This window comes from Eupeodes corollae, chromosome 1, assembly GCF_945859685.1.
Source record: "Eupeodes corollae chromosome 1, idEupCoro1.1, whole genome shotgun sequence".
NCBI lineage: Eukaryota > Metazoa > Arthropoda > Insecta > Diptera > Syrphidae > Eupeodes > Eupeodes corollae.
This window is the reverse complement of record NC_079147.1, coordinates 4,577,007-4,594,747: the sequence shown is the minus strand read 5'-3', so window position 1 is coordinate 4,594,747 and position 17,741 is coordinate 4,577,007. Positions and strand designations below refer to the sequence as shown.

At 37.0% G+C, this 17,741-nt stretch overlaps 1 protein-coding gene across 2 annotated transcripts in view; it reads right to left on the bottom strand.

Annotated features, from left to right (window-relative positions):
- Nucleotides 1-17,741, bottom strand: part of LOC129953879 (octopamine receptor beta-2R-like) — a 326,144-nt gene that overhangs the window by 56,880 nt on the left and 251,523 nt on the right. The window lies entirely within an intron of this gene.

The window sequence follows — 17,741 nt, the reverse complement described above, 5'->3', positions numbered from 1 at the left end:
TGACAGTTACTGTCAATGGTGTTCGCTATCGTGATATGATAATGAACTATTTATGGCTATTGGAAGATGAGGATGCGGACCATATGTGGTTTCAACAAAATTTTGCCACTTACCAACAGCTTACGATTGCGCTACAAATTATGTGGCCGTGTTATCTTACGTGGTGGTGATGTCAATTAGACGCAAAGATCATGTGATTTGACACTGTTGGAATTATTTCTATTGTGTTATTTCAAATAAAAGGTGTATGGTGATAAGCCAGCAACAAGAATGCGATAATTCGGCACGTCAAAGGCATACAACCCCAATTATGCCTCAGCATCATCGAAAATTTGAACCATCGGATGAAGGTGTACCGCTGACGCTGCGGCGGCTATTTGCCTGATATTTTGATCCATACATAATTGAACTATATTAATATTATCATAATAAAAAGAAACGACAGCAATTTCCCAAATAATTTTTATTTTATTCAAAATAAACATCGGCCGTTTAAATTTAACCACCCTTTACGAGTAAATATAAACATACAAATGATATCAAGAGAAGATATTAATTTCTCAAAAAGTACTTGTGGTTTACGTAGCTCAAACAAAAATTAAATATATCAAAAAGTCAAGATAAATTTAACTATTAAGTGAAAATTAAAAGTGAGTAAGGTATTGAGAATAGAGTAAGGAAGGTAGCAACTACTAACATAGAAGAAGCCATACGAAAAACTTGAAACTATCATAACTAGTTCACGGCTAACTATTGGCAAATTAATTATTCATAAGAAAAGTATTCGATACAATACCTTAACATTTCATTTTGGCGGTGCTCTGCTAAATTGATACGAAGCTAGGAAACCAGCAAAATAAACTTTAAATTCCTACAACTTATTCAGGTAATCAATTATCCTTAAATCCGTTTTTTAAAAGGTTCTTTCACAGAAAACATACAACGATAAAATCAAAGGTTTTATTAATGACTAAAATATAAAGTATAAGCAGGGCATAAACAAATCCATCAAAGCCGATTGTTTCCAAAACCTGAAACAATGCTTTGTGGAAGTTTTAAAAATTCATATTTCCACCGATTGCATAGCAAAAATTGGAAATCATTTTAGTCCGCCACATCGCGTCGCAGCCTTCTGAAATAATTCCGCAAAAATGAAAATGATACATCAAAGTGAGGGTACATTAAAAAGATTAATAAACTTTTGCGCTCCTCGTTAATCAGTCAGTAGTTTAAACAAAACTTTGATGTTGTCCTTCTTCGTCGTCGTCAATTAAATTAATGCACATTTATAAAGGCATACTCGAGGAGGGTTCTCACTGATACCCTTTGAAAACATTTTGCATATTTATAGTATACATTTTAATAAATTACACTTCTTCGTATAACGTGAAGAAATCAGTCGTGTTACTCCCATCTAATGCAATACACCAATTAAAATGTGTTTCTGGAATATGAAATATAAAATACCCGCAATGGGCATTAAAATCACATTTTGGTATGCCACAATTCTCGGATTGGTTGATTTTACATTAACAAATCGAGGACGCTTACAACCTTCAGCTAAGATGCAAGCCTTTTCTATGGCATTTCGACTGTTCTTCCATTCAATTTACATTCTATCCATGCCAATCATCATCAAAATTCTACCAAATTTTTCAAAAAATTCAGCACCTTTTCAATTTATGGCATACTTAAGTCTCTCATTTATAAGTGAAGTTTCCAGAATTATTCATAGCAAACGCCTGATCCGACTTATTAATAAATCCTTGGAAATCATCGAGAGGACATCCAAAATCACCGGGCGCTCAAAATTGTACGGGCATTCACTTTTGTTAATAATTACTAGCCGGGTTCTTACCATTTTAAGCATCTTTGTGGGCCTTCAACAACAACTAGAATTCAAAACCCTCGAACAAATTATCAAATATGTTGTATTCTTTTTGACACATCTTCTTTTTTGTGGCACCATTATGATGTTTGATGTTTTGAGCCTTGGTATCCTTACTGCCTCAGGATTGTATTTAAATATTGGAAATCATTTGCAGTTTTTTGTAAACCGGATTGAAATTTCTCAAAGGCGTCGAAGACTGACGTATCATAAAGCTCAACTCTTTCGAAATTTTGCTAAGGAACTTGACAAATATGCTCAGATATATCGAGACATTTTCAAAGTCATAAATAAGCTGCATAAGTACTGCCATGTATATTTATTGTTTGGAGTTTATACAAATTGCGCTGTGATATTTGGAAATGTGCATTACACTTTCGTGATTTACATCTCAAAAGGTTTAATACCTTGGAACACGTTGATAATGGGTTTGAAACAATTCGGGGATTTGGTGTTTTTTATAATATCAATTGAGAAAATGATTTATAATTCAAGAATTCCATTGAACATAAATTGGGAAAGTTTATGGTCGGGTATTGATAGTCGTTGGGATAGAAGCGTAAGTATTGAAATTTCACATAATTTATACTTATGTATTTTTTATAGGTTGACAGTTTTTTGAATCAGCTCAGAATCGAATGCTATAAGTTTGAAGTTTATGGTTGTTTTCGACTGAATAATGAACTAAGCTTGAGGATTGCATCAGCAGGTGTGTCTTTTATATCAATACTTGTGCAATTTCAATTTTTGGGATATTTCCAAGACCCAGTATGAAAAAGCATGAGAGAGATTCAGATGCATTTGTTCTACAAGTATATATAAGTTCAATGTTGAAAACTATTTTTTGGAGACTACCTACCAAAAACGTTTCTTTAGAATCGTTAAATAGAAATTTGTAAATGTTATTCAAACTTTTTAATAATAAATAAATAGTAGATATTATACAGTTTTTTTATTGCACATTTCTCGATGTTTTTTTTTAAAAGATTAGTGAACACTAAGTGACGACCAACGGAATTCCGCTGTCAGGAAGGATGATCCATTTAACAAAGGCAACGAAAGCCAACAATCCCGTCTTCCCGACTTAGGCGAAGTAAAGATTGCCATATATAAGCTGAAGTCTTACAAAGCCTCTGGTGCACATGGCTTGCACCAACTTATCTATTTAATATAGTCGTAAGCAAGCATGTCCGATGATTGACACCTTAGTATTGTCTACCCGAAACTTAAACTGCACCAACTATAGAGGACTCATTCTACTTATCACCACTTACAAAATATTCTCTGCTTATTGAATGGACGTAAGTGCAATCGGTCGGTAATAAGAGGGTGAGGAAGATTCGCCTTTTTTGGGGTTGGGCTGGACCAATGCAGTTTTCCAACGGCTAGGAACGAGAGCTGAGGAGCAGGACAGATGAAAAAGTTTACGCAGAGGCTTGAATATATGAACGTCTAAAGTATACATAGCTCCTTCTCTCGAGCGACCAAAGTTTCGCTTTGTAAAGCACTCATCATCTCCGTGCTGCTATACGGCGCAGAAGCACGGACTATGAGAAAAGCGGATGAAAGCACATTGGGTCGTTTCAAGCTAAAATGGATGATGGATGAGTCAGGTAGAGCACATGGAAACCAATATTCCTGCCCGAAAAGTGTTCGAATCTGAAGAATTACTTTATTGTGCCTCTGCTTGCTTTCGCACCAGAGCATTTACTTGACTCAATTGCTTACAATTCTCCAGTTTCACTTGATTTTAATTGTTTACAATGCCCGGCAAAATCCTCATTCAAACCCTCCAAGTGGGTGCCAGGCGGGCAATGATCACCACAGTAGTCCTGTGCGTTTTTGGCAGGATGGTGATTAGCTAAGGTTGAGTTGGATCGCTGAATTGTTGTAACTCCTCAATAGTGCAACGTTCGGAAACCCAATTTAATCATAGTTTAGAGGTTCCTAATTTCAGTGGTGGTGTGAGCGTACTAGTACGAAAACCGTGCCGAAGAATGAAAGGCTGGGGGATAAACCAGCCGTTAACGAGCTCTTTCGGATGCTGTGGCAAGGTCCGTCATATTTCTGCCTTACCCCGGCAAGCGGCTCTGCCGGGGCTGACCGTCTTTCCGCTTTACTCGTGGGAATACAATGAAAAAATTTAAAAATAAACAAACAAACAAAACAATTATAAAACAAAAAAATCACACCAAGGCTGCCAATGCGGTCACATCACCTGAAAAGGCTGTCGAGCCAAATCAGGTGTGTGAACGTGTTGTCAACCCTGTGGTTGCAACTAGTGGCGAGAGTCCTTCTCCCTCTACTAGCCGCAACATATACTTAAAGGAATTACCCGTCAGTGGAACAGCTGTGACGCTCGGCAGTCCCAATGGCGGAAATTCCACACCCCACCTCTTCCCCGCTCCTGCTAGGACGTCGCAAGCGACCCCAAAAAGGGACACCCCATCCGGAGAGACAAAATCTGCGACATGTGGAATTGACTCAAAGGGTGAGGGCACACCCGGATTGGCATCGGTAGCGATTAAATCTGGAGGTGGACCCACATCTGTGACACACGGACATAGTTCTGGGCCGGCCAAAAAGAAGTCCAAGAAGTCACAGGCCAATCGAGACCAACGCAATGCCGAAAGGATTCTAGCCGCAGTCGGTGTCATACCGGCGGCGGAAAGAACCCCAGAGCAAACGCGTAAACTCGAGTGGGCTAGTGGCTTTCTTAGCAAAAAAGCTAAACCGACCTGCAGCGACTCAACGTCAAAGCGAGATAGGTCTTTCGAGGGTGACAAGCCCGAACCAAAAAGGCAGAAGGTGCTTTCCAACAGCACATCAGCCGTCAACAAAGATCTCTCCTTCAGCGACGCGCTCAAAGGTAAGATCATTGCCGCGGTCATTGACAGGAGTCATGTGGATGGTAACATCTCTCATGATCATTGGGCAGAGGTCAAGGCTCACCTCGGTTTCAGATTTTTATCTGTTATCGAGGAAAATCCGGGGCCTCTCCCAGACACAGCCGATGCAGGATGGTACCAAAATCGCATCAAACTCATCGCCTGTGGTCTATACAGGGCTGCTGTCAATGGCTTGCCAGAAGTCTGGCCGGGTGCCAAGCTCGAGGTTGTTGCAAGGGAGAATATTCCCTGCCGGCCAAGAGCACGTATAATGGTCCCGGCTCTTCACAACTGTCCAGACATGATCATGAAACTGATCAAAACAAGTAATCCGGACCTGCCTACTCACGACTGGAAAGTACCAAAGGTTGAGAAGGAAACAGTGGGTCACTATAGATCGGCTCTCGTGCTGATCAATAGGGAATCACTGGCTCCACTGGCCGCGACCAAAGGTGTGATTAGGTATGGTTTCGATGAAATCATGATGCGTATTTATAAAAAAGATGAAGATACGCTAAACACGCCCCCCACAGAAGCCTCTTCAGCGGAGGGAAGCGATTCATTGGCAACGAAAATGGAGGTCGATGCAACACCAAAAGTGGAACCATCGACATCCACTGCCCCAAATAAGCCATCCGACGTGGAGGCTAAAACTAAAGTCGACAGTAACTCCGACATGGAGACTGAAGACGCCACCTTAGGCATCACCCAGAGTGAGGAAGACCTGCTTAGGTCCTCCTCAGACGAGGAAAACGCCGACAAAACAGTGGTGGAGGTTGATCTGACTAATAGTAGCAATGCTGCGATTAGTACAGATTAATCTCCATCACGCCATCATGGCCACAAACAACCTGATACTCCGACTGCATATGAACAAGGAAGACATCGTCTTAATACAGGAGCCGTGGGTCTCAAACTCCATCATCAGAGGTCTCAGGACTCCTGGCTATAAAATATTATATGCATCGGAGAAAGGTGAACCAAGGTCATGCATGTTAGTAAAAAATGACTTAAACATATTTTTACTCCCCAATTACAGCGACAAGGACACCACCACCGCTGTCCTAACAACAGATAAAGCCACCTACTGGCTCATATCCTCCTACCTTGGCCACGACAGCCCAATTCCAGGAAACACCTTGAGGAAGGCAATTGCGGACGCGCAATCGAAAAAAGTTGGTCTCCTAATTGGTTCAGACGCTAACGCCCATCACACGGTATGGGGTAGCTCTGATATAAATGAGAGAGGTGAGTACTTATTTGATTATTTACTAAGCACTAACCTACTCATAAGTAATATTGGTAATGAACCCACATTTGTAACCAAGAATAGGAAAGAGGTACTTGATATTACACTTACCTCTGACTCGATCCACAATATGATTTCAAACTGGCATGTCTCAAAAGAGAATTCCTTCTCTGACCACAAATACATTCAGTTTGAGTTCAAAGATGTAGCAAATACATCTACGGGATTTCGAAATCACCGGAATACCAACTGGGAGCGTTATAGGGAGGTACTAGCACAACTGCTTAATCATAACCTTCTTAAAAGCTCCTCCAGTAAAGATGAACTAGACCTTTCTGTAAATCATCTCACCGAAGCCTTAAATGAATCAATGAGATCTTCATGCCCTGTAACCATTTTAAAGGGTAAAAAGAAACCTCATTGGTGGCATAAAGAATTAGAACCATTCAGAAAGAGATGTCGTAAACTCTTCAACAGATCTAAGTACACTAGATCTCCTTCTGACTGGGACTTATACAAACAAGCTCTAAAGCAATATAAAAAAGAATTAAGAAAGAGTAAGAGGTCTTCTTGGAGAAATTTTTGTGGTAAAATAGAAAATACTTCAGAAGCCTCAAGACTCAGGAAAATTCTCTCAAAAAGTCCAACAATACCTAGTGCTTTAAAGACAGAAACAGGCACATGGACTATCACAGATGAAGAATCTCTTAACCTGTTATTAGACACCCACTTTCCAGGTAGTTCTAACATACTCAACGACTTAACATCAGAGTCTCAAGCTTCTACAAGCGATTTAGTTGGTCTAATAACGCGGGAAAAACTGCAATGGGCCATAGACAGCTTTGATCCATATAAATCTCCAGGACCAGATGGAATCATTCCGGCCGAACTACAAAAATGCTCAGACATGATTATTCCACCATTGGAAATCATTCTGACAAGCTGTGTAAGGTTGAGATATATTCCCAAAGCCTGGAGAATGGCAAAAGTAGTCTTCATTCCCAAAGCAGGGAAACCCTCACACGTTAACCCTAAAGATCTACGACCAATCAGCCTATCATCCTTCCTTCTTAAAACCTTGGAAAGATTGATTGAAATTTATATCACACATAATTTAAAACCATGTCTCATTTCCACAGCTCAACATGCTTACTCTAAGGGAAAATCAGTAGAATCAGCACTTCACTCACTGGTACGTACTATTGAACATTCCCTCGAATACAAAGAATATAACCTGGTAGCGTTCCCAGATATTGAAGGAGCTTTCAACAACGTCAGTTACCAGGCGATCACAACAGCAATGGATAAGCTGAAATTAGAGAAGTCACTCATAGATCTTATAAGTCTCATGCTCAAAAGCAGGACAATAATTTCTAACATGAGAAGTTTTACTACCACCAGATCGGTGAATCGAGGCACTCCCCAAGGTGAAGTCCTTTCGCCTCTTTTATGGAACATGGTAGTAAACGACTTACTTACAACATTGGAAACAGAAGGTTTCAAGGTGATTGCCTACGCTGATGACGTTGCGATATCCGTATCTGGGAAGCACCCCCAAGTTCTCTCGGAATTCCTACAAAATGCCCTAAACAGGCTAACTAAATGGGCTAATCAATGTGGATTGAACGTCAACCCACACAAAACAGAATTAATACTCTTCTCGAGAAGATATAAAATTCCTCAGATTAGCCCACCAAAGATTAAAGGAATACCATTAAGCTTTTCCGACCAAGCTAAATATTTGGGCCTCATTTTAGACAAAAAACTAAATTGGAAGGCAAATATTGATGAAAGAGTCAAAAAGGCTACTGTAGCGCTTTTTACTTGTAAAAAGGCCATAGGATCAAAATGGGGCTTCTCCCCAAAAATAACCCACTGGCTATACACTTCGGTAATCAGGCCGATACTCATTTATGGAGCCGTCGTATGGTGGACCGCACTGGATAAGATGGTAAATCTAAATAAACTCATTAAAGTCCAGCGGTCAGCAGGTATGTGCATCACAGGAGCACTTCGCACAACACCAACCGCAGCACTGGAAGTGCTTTTAAACCTAACACCACTTGACATCTTCTCTAAAAAGGTGGCTGCCAACTCATGTGTAAGGCTTAGAGCCACCTCTCAATGGACCAGTAACAATACTGGACATACAACCATTCTAGACAATTTCAGATCTATCCCAAATCGCTTAGACTATACCACCCCAAAAATGGTATTTGGTAAAAGATTCCATGTGTCCATCCCTTCAAGATCCTCCTGGGAAGAAGAGGGACCCCTGGAAGACGATGCGGTACACTTCTACACTGACGGTTCAAAGACCGATCACGGAGTTGGAAGTGGTATCTTTTCAGAACAACTGAATCTCAGTCTATCCTATAGACTTCCCAATCAATGTAGTGTATTCCAGGCAGAAGTAATGGCGATTAAAGAAGCACTATCCTGGCTCAAAGAAAACGTTATATCTGGTAAGGATATACGAATCTTCTCGGACAGCCAAGCCGCTCTTAAATCTCTCGCGTCTGTCTCCACAAACTCTCGAACAGTCCACGATTGTCAATCATCTCTGAAGGAGATGACGGAACAGTTTAACATTCACCTCATTTGGGTGCCGGGCCACAGAGACATTCCGGGAAATTGCAAAGCCGATGAGCTCGCCAAAAACGGAACACTTCTGCCTTATGTTAGACAAAAACATAACATAGGAACACCACTTGCTACATGCAAATATCTTCTCAAGCAATATGCTTTAGAAACAACAAATACTAGATGGTCACAAAGTACCACCTGCCTGGCAACCAAGCAAATATGGCCAAGTATTGACTTAAAACGGTCAAAAGGCTTGATATCACTAAGCAGACAAAGTATAAGCTCTACAATTGGAGTAATAACGGGACACTGCCTCATAGGTAGACATGCTCTGAGGCTAGGGGTCTACACAAATGACTTCTGTAGAAGCTGCATGGACGAGGAGGAAGAGGAAACAGTCCAACACCTTCTATGTACATGTCCAGCACTCTCCATTAGAAGGAATTACTTTCTCGGTAATCCCTTCTTCGATAATACCAGTGAACTGGCAAATATTGACACAAAACGTCTCTCTAACTTTATTAAAAGCACAAAATGGTTTGTTTAAATTCATTACTCTCCCATGAGTAACCTCATTAGTGGTATTACAATGGACCCTTGAGGTCTACGTGTGTCAATGATATCTAGACAGCCACTCTAACCTAACCTAACCTAACCTAATTGTTTACAATGAGACTTTTTAAGCTATAGTGAATCAATATCTCATCACTTGTCATGATGGAAAAAGAAACATTAACATTACTGCGATTCATAAGTAACATTTTGTAATTGGTTCCTAACACTTGAGCTTCTGAAGCCGTTTAAGACTTAAACAAAAGAATACAATCAATACCCCGAAAAAGACTACTATTTAGAATTTCAGACATTTTTACATAACCAAAAGCAAAGCTTTGTTTCGCATATTGGTAAGCTTGGTTCAAGACGTTTTCACGACCAGAACTAAATGCTACACCTTGACAAAATAAAGAACATAATTTTTTTATCTTCAAGACAACTCTGAGAAACTTGTGGAGAATTGAGTATTTTATTTGTCATTAGAATCAATAAATGTATTAGGTCAAGGGTTAAGTTTTTACATAAAACCAGCTAAGAAGTAGTTGATGAGGATCTTAAACAAGCTTAAACAATCGTCCCCTTCTCAACAATTAAATTGATTCCGTGTGCAATTTCCTATAATAGGTTTTTTTATTCAATAAGTATGTAAAACCAAATTCATCATAAAGACTCGAGCACATACTTTGAAAACCTTTTAGCTTTTTGCAATACTCGTAGTACTCCATTTAATTGATCCTGGCAAAAAGCAGTATTTCCCATTTGGATAAAACTTTTTTCGTGTGTATTTAACGACAAACGAACGACGAAACTGCAATTCAAATAAAAATAAATACCAAAGTTACATTTTGCCGATGCATAAGGCACAAGGACTAGAGAATCGGAAATTAATTTCAAATAAAAAGCAACACAAAAAATAAGGCAAACGAAAACATCCGGCAACCGAACTATTAAAGTTGAAATCCTCGTTAAAATACCGCACCACATTGCAAACGATTGTATAAAATCTATATGGAATCCTTTCCACCAACAGAGAACCTAGAAGACCACAGCTGCAGTCTCTGCAATAATAATTGAATTGTATAGCCGTTGTAAATCATTGTGTACAATTTAGTACCGTAAAAATGACTTCCCACTTTTCTTCTGATGTAGAGTCCTTCGCAGTACATTTTGCTGCGTCTCTTTAAAAATATATTCTATATTGAAAGTATATTCATTCAATGCATTGGAAAATCGACAAACCTCTACGGAACTGTAAGTGAAAGGCGATGGACCTGTTCAAATGAAAATTTTGGCAGACTACGCTTGCTTATTGAAACATTAAGGTATATAGTTATAGTTAACTTATGCCTGGGTGTGTGCTTCTTGGAAGATCTATCTCCGGGGCTCTTTGGCCACAGTGATAGACAATGGTTTCAGCAAATAAGGTATTTAACGAACCGAGACAGGAAAAAGCTTTATAGAGAACGAATGAGGTCCATTAAATCAACGCACACACCACAATCCACAATCCGCAAGCCACCAAACTTCGTCCGAGCGAACATAAATTTTAACAAAAGCAGAACAAAAAGAAACATATAAAATAGTTTGGTATCAACATCCCTTGTGGGGTTTCCGCTCAAGTCCAAGTCATATTTTCTATTCAGAAAGTGCTAGCAACAACAAAAACACCATGAACAAAACATTTCTATTTCAGTTTCAATTCATATCATTGTGTGTTGTGTAGCTGCTGCTCTTGCTGCTTTGTGCTCAAACGGGCGCCAGAGAGAACCATCAAGGGATCCCTTTTTCAAACTTCAAGGGTGGTCTGCTGTTTTTGGTGCATACCTATAGAAGTTGAAAATCTCGCAACTCATCTCCCCGGAAAATTCCTGAAGGTTGAATTGTAAATACTTGTTTCTCCTTTCGAAGCATGATACCTTGTAGTTTCCCTTAGGCTCGGGTGACGGCTACGCCTATTTATTATACCTACCATCAATCTACATCTACATATTTTTTAAATCCCAAAACAAAAAAAGAGCACTATTATTACACATAAAACTTGACACGCAACGCAGAGAATACACTATTCAAAATTTGGAAAAATAAGAGTTGCCAGGGTTCCAAATAATTTGAACATAAACTAAACTGTATGGTGCAATAATATGTTCATACAAATTTTGTGTCAAGTCGGAAAAAACACACTCATTTATATTGTTATTGTTTTAAAGTTTAATGCAAAATTATAGGAACATTTTAAAGCTTCCCTAGAACCAGGGCCTATTGTGACTTAAAATTCTCAACCATTTCTGATGATGTTCATACGAATAACGTGAGAAATAAGAGGCCTACATTTATTATGATCAATCCGGATAAGGAAATTTGAAAAAGTCTTTTTGAGACAGTTTCTAAGCTCGTGGGTTTTTAATTACTCGCAAGGATCCTACTCTAAATAGCTTTAATGTAGCATAGTCAGAAATTGGACCATTACCCCTGTCATGACAGATCCACGCACTACCTTTAACATCAAGGACACTACAATTAGAGAATATTAAATACCATTCTTGACAAATATACTTGTTTGGAAAAGTTATTAAAAATTACGTATTAAAGAGGCTAGTTGAAATTTCCCTAAAGTTTTTCAGGGACCAAATATTAAATTTTATAATAAGTCATTCCCAAGATACAGGATTTAAATCGCAAAAGCAATAATATTGTAAGAGAATAAAATAAATAAAAGCGCGTTTGTGAGTGGAATATTTGATGTCTTCAATTTAAAGAAATAGCCAGTTGCATTCCTCCCCTTAAACAGTTTAACCGTAATACTCGTGCTTCAAGGAATGCTCATCAATATACCCTCAAGCCAAACTTCAGTCGTACTGTCAAGTACAGAGATTCGTTCTTTAGCCATACTACGCGAATGTGGAATGCCTTGACACACTCTGTCTTTCCCAGCCATTGCAATACTCAGGAATTCAAAACCAATGTGCACCGACACTTCCTTTAACCCCTCTCTTCCTTTGCTAGTGCTCACACTGTGTCTACATAATAAGGGTAGTATTATACCCTTGAGTATTCGCTTATTATACAAAAAATAAGTTGGGGACAATTTAAAATTTTAATGGTAAAGACTTCTTCAACTGAATTAAACAAATATATATTATGTACATTTCGGAATATTTCTTTAACATATTATTCAAATGGATCTAAGGATTCACCAACATTAAAACGTAAATCAAACTTACGACTTCTTTGAATATTTTATTTATCATTACTATTTAACACATCCTAAGTATTTAAATTGTAATAAAATAGAAAAGTATGTAATCATTATTGAGAAAATATCCAAACACAGCCTCTTATCCAATTGAAGCAAGCCGTAAATATCGATACGTAAGTGTTGCAATCTTAAGTTCTCGAGAAAGTCCTGAACCTTAAAATATAAAAAAATAATCTGAACAAAGCACTTCAGTTTTCAATGTTTATATTTACACTCCTGTCCCAACGACTATCAATGTCCGAAAGCAATGTTTCCAAGTTCGAATTTAAAGCAATTCTCGATCGTCTAGTTGTGGTATCCACCAGTAAAATGAAAATCAAAAATTCCAATAAGTATTTTAAGGCTATTGCCAAAATACCCCAGGAGATATTTCCAGTTGCAAGATATTCCAAGAACGTGATATGCATATGGCCGATTAAAATGAGCAGATATGTATAAACGGAGAAAAACAATTCAATTTTGGTAAGATGATTAATTTCATTGATGATTTTATAAATGTCCGAGTATAGCAATGAGGCTTTATCAAGTTCTTCGGAAAAATCGCACAGAACCTGCATTTGACGAAATCTGCTAATTTTGTCTCCACGAACGATCTTCTCCAAACGTTTCTCCAGCCGTTCCATATGATTGCCCATATTTTGATATAAATGGGAGGCAATATGAAACATGAAGTTAAAGAAATCTTGCATCAGAAAAACTCCAAACCACAAGAAGATCCACAGGATAATCTCTATGAGGGCAGTTGTATCAGTATTCGGATGTATTGCTGTCTTCCATAGTTCGCACAAAATCGAAACGATCGTAACCATTCGACTTAGAAACTGTATGCAAATCGATTTGCTCAATATTTTTGAGCTACCCGTAGTCGATTCTACGCGAATGATGAGTCTTATGGAATTATTAAGTGCAGCAATAAACTTCTTGCTGTGAATCACTTGAAACACTTTAGCTAGAAACGTAAAGAACAACACCGATATCATTCGCAACATAAAAAGTACTTTCAATTTGTTTGGCATGAGATATTTATAAAATTCAGGCAGCATTATTATATAAATTAGAGCTGGAGACAATCTGCACATGATACTGTAGACCTGCAGTTTCGATGAATGCTTGAAGCGATTGTTACTCGTGATGGTAAAATCAACTAAACCGATTACTTTGACCAAACAGAACCAATACTTCAGTAATTTCAAAATCAACGATTGCTCTAAATTAAGCCTTGACATAATGTGGTCGATTGAAAAAGGAATTCACACGAGACTGATTCGTTTTCGCATTGAGTGCGAATTCCACAGAAATTGCGAGGATAATTTAGAAATGGATATGACTGTGTCTAAAGGAGCAGTCAGTCAATCAATGATAAATAAATTATTAGATTTTATGTACATTGAATTTGTAAAGTGAATAAATGAGGTCTGTTAAAAAAGGAAGCACTCAGATGTGTCCATATTAATTTTTATTTTTCAACAAATATAAACATTCAAAGAATTAAAACATTTTGCAGAAATTATCACATGTGTGAAGTACAAAAATACTATTATAAAAGTGATTAGAAGATGAAAGTAAATTAATAAATGCAGTTGACTTCAGTTCTTCGTTGAGATATATTGGTTCGGAAAGTTGAACAGCTTTGGCTTCGAACAACTTTATTGTAGTCAACTGCAAGGATAAGGGATTTTATTTAAAGTCGATCCAGACAAAATTCAACACACTTTTTATGAATTTGAAAATGTTCAATAAAATCAATTGTTCTTGAAATTTACTTAGCCACTTACTGATCTCCTTTAAGGAACTTGTAACCATAAATAGTGGACTAGCCTACGATACTTTAAAGGGTTTGGGATTCATTCTTTAAGTTGTCTTTATTGTGGAAGGGTACTGAACTCCATCGAATTTTAAAAAGTTTTTATAGAGTTTTTATAGGCCGGTAAACCCTTATAAAATAACATTAAATCACATTGAAATTTTAATCGCCTTTTATTACATTTAGTCAAACAAGGATTTCCTTAATATTCGGCTAAAAATCTAGCCGTATCATAAAGGTCTTTCGAGAGTTGGAATAATAACTTAAAGCTTTTCTTTGAAAAACCTAGGAAGCTATTCATGTCTTGGTTAAACTTTCTTCCATGCAAACAAATAAAACGTTGAGATACTCGTAAATAGTATTAGTTGGTAGAATGCGGCTTAATTTTGCAATCATTTACTAATTTATTCACAGGGTTAGTTTAGTTTTAGTTTTTAAATAAACCTGATAAATAGACCGGGAAACAAAGCCAGAGGGGTTTCCTTTGTCTATTGTTAGGGCTATTTGTCTGCTTAATTTTGTACAGTTGATTGATATTTCGGTACCAGAAATCACACGTCCTTTGATTTGAAAAAGTCAAAAAAATTTGAAAGAAATTCAATAAAATTGTGTTAAAGTTCTGATCGTAAATTTTGGTACGTTTTCTTAATCGTATTCATCACGTGGTTCAATCGTATTATAACGCCAAATATTTCAGCTTAAGTTGCGTCAAATGAAATTATTAAGCTGGACAAAAATTTAAAGCTTAAAATAATGCATAAGGTGGCGCACAGTCCGTAGACAACCAGGGCATATTGACTTACTACTTTCAACCATTCTTGTGTGCAAGTAATGTTGTGCGGAATGAAGGGGACCTACAGTTTTATGGCAAATCCGAACGGCTAATTTGAAAAAACACTTTATCATTACAAGTATTACTCTTGGAGAATTTGTTAATTCCTCGCAAGAGGCAGTACCCGTGAATAAAAACATTAGGTGGCACAAGGAGGGATCGAATCCAAGAACTGTCGCAGTCCAACGCACTAACCATCATGCCACGGGTACTTTAAAGCTTGGTATGTATGTATATAGGTACTTTTATCTAATTTAAAAATAAGCTATGATTAGAAGACCGGTATTACTTCTTAGCTCATGCTTTATTGAACGTATCGAAGTTTAAGCTTTAAGATTTTGTTATTACATCATTTTTAACTTACTAGAAAACTATATTTTTGTCATAATTTGCAGTAGGGGTCGAACTTAAACAACAAAACTAAGTTATGAACATTTTTACTTACAAAGCCGTTTAATTTAAAAAAAAGTCAGATATGATATAAGTAAATAAATAAATTAGGTGGCGCAATAGTCCGTTGAGAACTAAAGCCTAGTGACTTAAAACTCTTATCAATTCCTGTGTACGAGTAATTTTGTCAGGGGTGGAGGGGACCTACAGCCGAATTTGAACGGTTAATTTGAGAAAACACTTTTAGTGACAAGAATTACTCTTTAAATATTTGTCAATTTCTAGCAAGAGGCAGTACCCGTGAATAAAAAAACTTTAGACTGCACAAGCAGGGTTTGAACCCAAGACTTTTGGTATGGGTACTTACATACTATTATTTTATTTAAATCGAAACGGTAAAGCCAGAGCACTAAGGTGTTGTCGATTTATTTTTTCGATTTATTATTATAAATTCCTGCCATAATTTTGGGTGCAAACAATTTTATAAAGAACAAACTCAAATTATACATAAACAACGAACCTACCTACAATTTTCTGCATAAGACATTTTGTACGAAAGAAAAATTGATGGTAATAAAATTGTCGTATATTCGTATACTTCCTGTATCCTTAATCTCCTTATACCCAACAAGTATACAGAATAGTTGAAGAGGCACGTAATAGTCTGACATTGTGAATGCAAAAGAAAAATATACATAAATAATAACAAAAACAACAACGACCTAAGTAAAGTACATATATGCTCAATACTCATGCCCATCAATGTTGTGTACCTATTTATATATGAGAATATACGGTTATTAGAGCACTAGGTACATACATGTACCAGCAAAGTACTTATGTTTTTGCCTTAGGTATTCCCACGGCGGAGGACAAAAAAATCTTCCAAGACGGCACAGTGACGACAACGAATACGGCGATGTGCAGAACACTTTTTTTGTCTTCCATTGGCATCTTGCATGGGAGATTCAGAACTTAGGGTGGTAGGTGGCAGTGATGGGCGATGCCGTCACCTATAACCTCTTTCTACATAAATTATTGTAATACATGGTTTTGTATGGACTTGAAATTACCCCCTGAAAGATGACAAGCGATACCGTTAATATGGAACCTCTGTTTTCTCTTAAGGCTTGCCAAATCTGTTTTTCAGAAATATTTCTTCTTCTTGCCAAATGGTTTTAAGTAATAAATATAAATAAATACAAAACTAACATATCAAGTCCTTTTCCTTAATATTGTCCTAAGTATGTCAAACGAATGTATCAAAAACCAAAAAAAAAAAGAAATCAACTTAGCTCTAAAATGACAACAGGTTTATTGGCCTCAAGTGGTGAACAAGGATTCAAAAGAACTGTACCTTACAACAAATGGTGCTAAAAGGTCAGTCTTATTAGAAAGGAGAAAGGTAATAACTACACGGTGGAGTGCTTTTAAATTTTGGAATCGTTCTATTCTGACTGTGGGAACTAAATAATTAAGATCCATATTGCTGGTAGGTTTCTATAGGGCCAACTTAAGGATTTTTTATTTCTTTTGCTCCACAAACTGATTTGAAAACGATTTCCATTCCATTCTAGAGTAAGGTGTACTTGCGGTCAACATCATTTCTTATAACAACAATTCAGAATATAATAAAATTTTACTCTAGAGCACTCAAAAATAGCATTTATTCGTTGAAAGTTGTTTTGACTATTCCTCTCCCTACATTTTCTTATAAAAATAAAGTACCTAATAGAGATGGATTTATAAAACGATCGTTTTTGTATTATATGCGATACAGGCTCTGTCAAAACTCATAAATAAAGTTCAATTTAAATTTTTAAAATCTATTGTAAAAGCATATTTTTAATCAATATCAATGTAGCTCGGGTTCAAAAATGTAGTGAGTACATGGGTTCATACCAAATGGACACCAGTCGGGTCTCTCCAAAATTTAGTTTCTTTACAAGCTTAACAAGGAGACGCAATTGTGTAAGGAAGATTACTTACAAGGATTTATTTCTTTTAAACAATGAAAGTGTCAGGAAAGTTTCTTAAACTTCGAAATTCTTTAACTAACCAAACTTCGCTTTATCTTTTCCAAAGCAAAAGTAAAGAAATCAAAAATGTCAAAAATTAAAGTATTAAAATTGTACTGTATAATTTTTTACTGATTAGGTTTTGAGTCTGGTTTGTTAAATAATACCATGGAACAACTCCATCTGAAAATTTTAAGTGTCAAAATTGTAAAATATTTCAGATAATTAATAGACTAGTAGTGGTAGTTGATACTTCCACCCCTTACTTTTAATCA